Source organism: Lithobates pipiens, unplaced genomic scaffold, assembly GCF_037356315.1.
Source record: "Lithobates pipiens isolate NorthernLeopardFrog02 unplaced genomic scaffold, aLitPip1_a1.2 Scaffold_16, whole genome shotgun sequence".
Taxonomy (NCBI): domain Eukaryota; kingdom Metazoa; phylum Chordata; class Amphibia; order Anura; family Ranidae; genus Lithobates; species Lithobates pipiens.
Window position 1 is genome coordinate 21,117,657 of NW_027507748.1, and position 5,864 is coordinate 21,123,520.

Genomic DNA, 5,864 nt, shown 5'->3' on the forward strand with positions numbered 1-5,864 from the left:
TGGAGGAGGGGAAGAGGACTCCAGTGGTGACCTGTGAAGCTCTGGTGACCTCCATGCCCAAGACAGTTAAGGCAGTGCTGGAAAATAATGGTGACCATACAAAATATTGACACTTTGGGCCCAAATTGGACATTTTCACTTAGGGGTGTACTCACTTTTGTTGCCAGTGGTTTAGACATTAATGGCTGTGTGTTGAGTTATTTTGAAGGGACAGCAAATTTACACTGTTATACAAGCTGTACACTCACTACTTTACATTGTAGCTAAGTGTCATTTCTAGAATATTTACAAAAATGTGAGGGATGTACTCACTTTTGTGAGCTGCTGTATGTGTTTAAGCCAATTATGCAACATTTACATGTGTACATATATATGCATTAAACTAATTCAATGTGCAATATTTATAAAGTGCTAGTGCATAATACAAACTATATGCAACATACTATAAAGTTGCTCAGACAAAGGTGCAGAAAAAAAAATCAAAAAATGCAACGATGAATATCAATATTGAAAAAATAACCAAAAATTACAAAGTATGCCAAATAAGTGAACAGTCTCTCCTTATGTGATTATCACAAAAAACAAAAAAAGCAAACTTCACCAATATGTGATTCATAAAGGGACATTGGCACTGATAATTAGGGCACTGATTATCGGTGCAGTCCCACCAGTGCCCACCAGTGCTGCTAATCAGTGTTTATCATTGCCACCTGTCAGTGCCCATCAGTGCTGCCAATCAGTGCCCATCAGTGCCTCCCCATCAGTGTCACCTATCAGTGCCGCCTACCAGTACCCATCAGTGCCCCCTATCAGTGCCCATCAATGTAGCCTATCAGTACAGCCTCATTAGTGCCTCCTCCTCAGTGCCCATCAGTGCCACCTATCAGTGCCGCCGCATCAGTGCCAATTAGTGAAGCCTATCAGTGCCCGACAGTGCAGCCTCATCAGCGCCCATCAGTGAAAGAGAAAAATTTCCTGTTTGCAAACTTTTATAGCAAACTATGAAAAAGTTAATTTTTGTTTTAATTCTCGGTCTTCTTCGTTTATTTAGCAAAAAATTTAAAAAAACAGTGATGATTAAATACCACCAAAAGAAAACTCTGTGTGAAAAAAAAAATGATAAAAAGTGTTATATGGGTACAGTGTTGCATGACCACGCAATTGTCATTCAAAGTGTGACAGCGTTGAAATCTGAAAATTGGTCTGGGCAGGAAGGGCCTAAAAGTCCCAGTAGGCAAGTGGTTAAAGGGCTAGAAGGGGAATTTGAGGTGTGGAAGTGGATAGAAGGTAAGTTTGCAGTGTAGAAGGGGAAGAAGGTAAATTGGAGGTATGGAAGTGGATAGAAGGTAAGTTGGCTGTGTTGAAAGGGTAGAAGGTAAATTGGAGGTGTGGAAGGGGTAGAATGGGAATTTTGAGGTATGGAAGGGGTAGAAGGTAAATTGGAGGTATGGAAAGGGTAGAAGGTAAATTGGAGGTGTGGAAGTGGATAGAATGTAAGTTGGCGGTGTGGAAGTGGTAGAAGGTAAATTGGAGGTGTGGAAGTAGTAGAAGGGGAATTGGAGGTATGGAACAGGTAGAAGGTAAATTGAGGTATGGAAGGGGGAGAAGCTAAATTGGAGGTGTGGAAAGGGCAGGAGGTAAATTTGGAGGCATGGAAGGGGTAATAGGTGAATTGGAGGTATGAAAGGGGTTAAAGGTAAATTGGAGGCGTGGCAGTGGATAAAAGGTAAGTTGGCTGTGTTGGATGTGTAGAAGATAAATTGGAGATATGGAAGGGATGGGAGGTAAATTGGAGGTGTGGAAGGGGTAGAATGGGAATTTTGAGGTATGGAAGGGGTAGAAGGTAAATTGGAGGTATGGAAAGGGTAGGAGGTAAATTGGAGGTGTGGAAGTGGATAGAATGTAAGTTGGCGGTGTGGAAGTGGTAGAAGGTAAATTGGAGGTGTGGAAGTAGTAGAAGGGGAATTGGAGGTATGGAACAGGTAGAAGGTAAATTGAGGTATGGAAGGGGGAGAAGCTAAATTGGAGGTGTGGAAAGGGCAGGAGGTAAATTTGGAGGCATGGAAGGGGTAATAGGTGAATTGGAGGTATGAAAGGGGTTAAAGGTAAATTGGAGGCGTGGCAGTGGATAAAAGGTAAGTTGGCTGTGTTGGATGTGTAGAAGATAAATTGGAGATATGGAAGGGATGGGAGGTAAATTGGAGGTGTGGAAGTGGATAGAAGGTAAGTTGGCTGTGTTGAAAGGGTAGAAGGTGAATTGGAGGTATGGAAGGGGTGGAAGGTAAATTGGAGGTGTGGAAGGAGTAGAAGGTGAATTGGAGATATGGAAGGGGTAAAAGGTAAATGGAGGTGTGGAAGAGGTAGAAGGAAAATTGGAGATATGGAAGGGGTAGAAGGTAAATTGGAGGTGTGGAAGAGGTAAAAGGTGAATTGGAGGTGTGGAAGGAGTAGAAGGTAAATTGGAGGCGTGGAAGGGGTAGAAGGTGAATTGGAGGTGTGGAAGGGGTAAAAGGTAAATGGAGCTGTGAAAGGGGTAAAAGGTAAATGGAGCTGTAGAAGGGGTAAAAGGTAAATGGAGGTGTGGAAGGGGTAGAAGGAAAATTGGAGATATGGAAAGGGTAGAAGGTAAATGGAGGTGTGGAAGGGGTAGAAGGTAAATTGGAGGTATGGAAGGGATAGAAGGTTAATTGGAGGTATGGGAGGGGTAAAAGGTAAATTGAGGTATGGAGTGGTAGAAGGTGAATTGGAGGTAATGGAAGGGGTAGAAGGTAAATTGAGGTATGGAAGAGGTAGAACTTGAATTGGAGGTGTGGAAGGGGTAGAAGGTATATTGGAGGTGTGGAAGGGGTAGAAGGTATATTGGAGGTATGGAAGGGGTAGAAGGTGAATTGGAGGTGTGGAAGGGGTAGAAGGTGAATTGGAGGTATGGAAGGGGTAGAAGGTGAATTGGAGGTGTGGAAGGGGTAGAAGGTATATTGGAGGCGTGGAAGGGGTAGAAGGTATATTGGAGGTGTGGAAGGGGTAGAAGGTGAATTGGAGGTATGGAAGGGGTAGAAGGTGTAGCAAAGAGGGTAAAATTAATTCTTTTAATTTTGTTTTCTCTACCTGCTGTTTAAGTTATTGAAAGTATATAAAATAGAAAATACAAGTGCAATTCAATAAAGCTGAAGAACCTATGAATCTGATTTTTGTTTTGTTTTGGGGTGGGGGGGGGGGGGTCACTATAAAATTCTAAATAAACACACATAGTTGGTATTTAACAAATCTTTCAGCAATCCCTCAGGATAACATTGGTAGAGCGGGTGCGATTTTTGCGCAGTGGGGCCTGGCGAAGCCTGGGCACAGTGACCCAGTCTGTGGAGACTCCTCTCTACACGTGTGTGTGTGTGTGTGTGTAGGGGGAGTCTATCTCTATAGGGGACATATCTCCATACTGGCCTTCTCCTCCTACTCTGTGGACGACCCAAGAACGCCACCTTGTTCAGGTCTCCAATTTAAAACAAAAAATAATAACCTTCAATAAGTCTTATAAATATTAGAAGTGCATTTGATGCTTGCTCAGCTGCAGTGCAGAGATCCACAGGGATATTAATGTGTAGATTAATGCACAGGGGACTCTCAGCTCAGGCAAATAACCCTCCATAGATTTTCAGATCCATATTTATTTAGGGACTTCTAAGCGCCTTTGTTGACTTGCAGCCCATTGACTTCTGTGATATTCAGCTATGCATTGGAATACAGGGAGCTGCTTGCTCTGTAGAGGGGGCTGAGCAGAGCTTAAAGTAGATGAAGTGGCTTCAGGCTGCATTGTGCTGCTGGAGAGTGATCTCAGCTGTGCAGGGTGAAGGCAGGGACCCCTCTGTATTAGAGCTCAGCAGTGCAGGCTGTAGGGGGGACACTACAGAGTATTAGAGTATGTTCTGCATACATAGGGGGAGATCAGGACTGCTATCATGATTTGCTGGACCCTCTCTAGAGATTTCAAGGCATAGAGATGTGTTCTGCAGGATCCAGCACTAGTAATGGCCAGTAGGTCACTCGCTAGGTCTCTGTAGTGCAGGAACATTGTCTTTGCTGCTGTGGACAGAGGGAAGGGGATCTGGGGGACCCCACAGAGATACAAGAACTGAGGACCCCCTAACTATTTACTGGAGCCAGTCCTAGCCCCAACTCCTCCATCCAGGTAAGTCCTACATTTTTTTATCTTAACTCCTATCACTGTCTTGTACATCTTGCAAGGGACTTTTGTATGTAGAAACTGTGCAAAACCTAATAGAGCATGCTGAGAGTTGTAGTTCTCCCACAATACATATAAGATTGTATGGTATATGGGTTCTCTATGGTGCGTTTTTTTGTTTCTTTTTTGCGCACAATGAAAGAAACAGTCACATCTAATTAGTAAATTACTCCCATTAAAGAAGAGTTGATTTAACTAACTGTGTTCTTTTTTGTGTTGAGCGCACAAAACAGGAAACAGTTGCGTCTAATTAGAAAATATCCCCCATTAAAAAAAAAAAAAAATTATTTAACCAGCTGTGATGAGAACCTTTTTTTAATACAATCTTTATGATGAATACTTTTTTTTAAAATAAATCTTTATGTTGAATATTTTTTTTTTTTAATACAATCTTTATGATGGATACTTTTTTTTTTTAATACAATCTTCATGATGAAGACTATTTTTTTTAAATACAATCTTTATGATGAATACTTTTCTTTTTAAATACAATCTTTATGATGAATACTTTTCTTTTTAAATACAATCTTTATGATGAATACTTTTTTTTTTTTAATACAATCTTTATTGATGAATACTTTTTTTTTTTAATACAATCTTTATGATGAATACTTTTTTTTTTAAATAAATCTTTATGTTGAATACTTTTTTTTTTTAATAAATCTTTATGATGGATACTTTTTTTTTTAATACAATCTTCATGATCAATACTTTTTTTTAAAATAAATATTTATGATGAATACTTTTTTTTTTTAAATACAGTCTTTATGATGAAGATTTTTCAGCGTCTCTTTACTTTTTCTGCTATATATTTAAATAGTTTCTTTATTTACTGTATATTACTACTGTTCCCAAGTTTCTTTATAGTTTATTGATAATTACTATTTTAAATATGTGCTGGATCTCAATAAAATAAGTACAATCTCCAATTGGTATATTGTAACATATTTATATATATATATATATAAAAAAAATACTAAAGAAAATGCAAATGAAGATTTATTTTATTTATTTATTGAGTTTATTAAAAAGTTGGCAGTGTTGAAGGGGTAGAAGGTAAATTGGAGGTGTGGAACTGGATAGAAGGTAAGTTGGCAGTGTTGAAGGGTAAGAAGGTGAATTGGAGGTATGGAAGTGGCTAGAAGGTAAGTTGGCAGTGTTGAAGGGGTAGAAGGTGAATTGGAGGTTTGGAAGTTGATAGAAGATACATCGGCTGTTTTAAAGGGGTAAAAGGTAAATTGGAAGTGTGGAAGTGTATAGAAGGTAAGTTGGCTGTGTTGAAGGGGTGGAATGTAAATTGGAGGTGTGGAAGCAGTAGAAGGTGAATTGAAGGTATGGAAAGGGTAAAAGGTGAATTGGAGGTGTAGAAGTGGCTAGAAGGTAAGTTGGCAGTGTTGAAGGGGTAGAAGGTGAATTGGATGTATGGAAAGGGTAGAAGGTAAATTGGAGGTATGGAAATGGCTAGAAGGTAAGTTGGCAGTGTTGAATAGGTGGATTGTAATTGGAGGTGTGAAAGGAGTAGAAGGTGAACTGGAGGTATGGAGAGGGTAGAAGGTAAATTGGAGGTGTGGAAGTGGCTAGAAGGTAAGTTGGCAGTGTTGAAGGGGTAGAAGGTGAATTGGATGTA

At 39.9% G+C, this 5,864-nt stretch overlaps 1 protein-coding gene across 1 annotated transcript in view; it reads left to right on the forward strand.

The window, feature by feature from the left end:
• The first annotated feature begins 3,717 nt into the window (after window positions 1-3,717).
• CASR (calcium sensing receptor) overlaps window positions 3,718-5,864 on the forward strand; it is a 234,382-nt gene continuing 232,235 nt past the window's right edge. The window contains exon 1 of the mRNA XM_077479646.1: window positions 3,718-4,183. The gene's annotated coding sequence lies outside the window, so the exon portion shown is untranslated. The remainder of the gene's footprint in view (window positions 4,184-5,864) is intronic.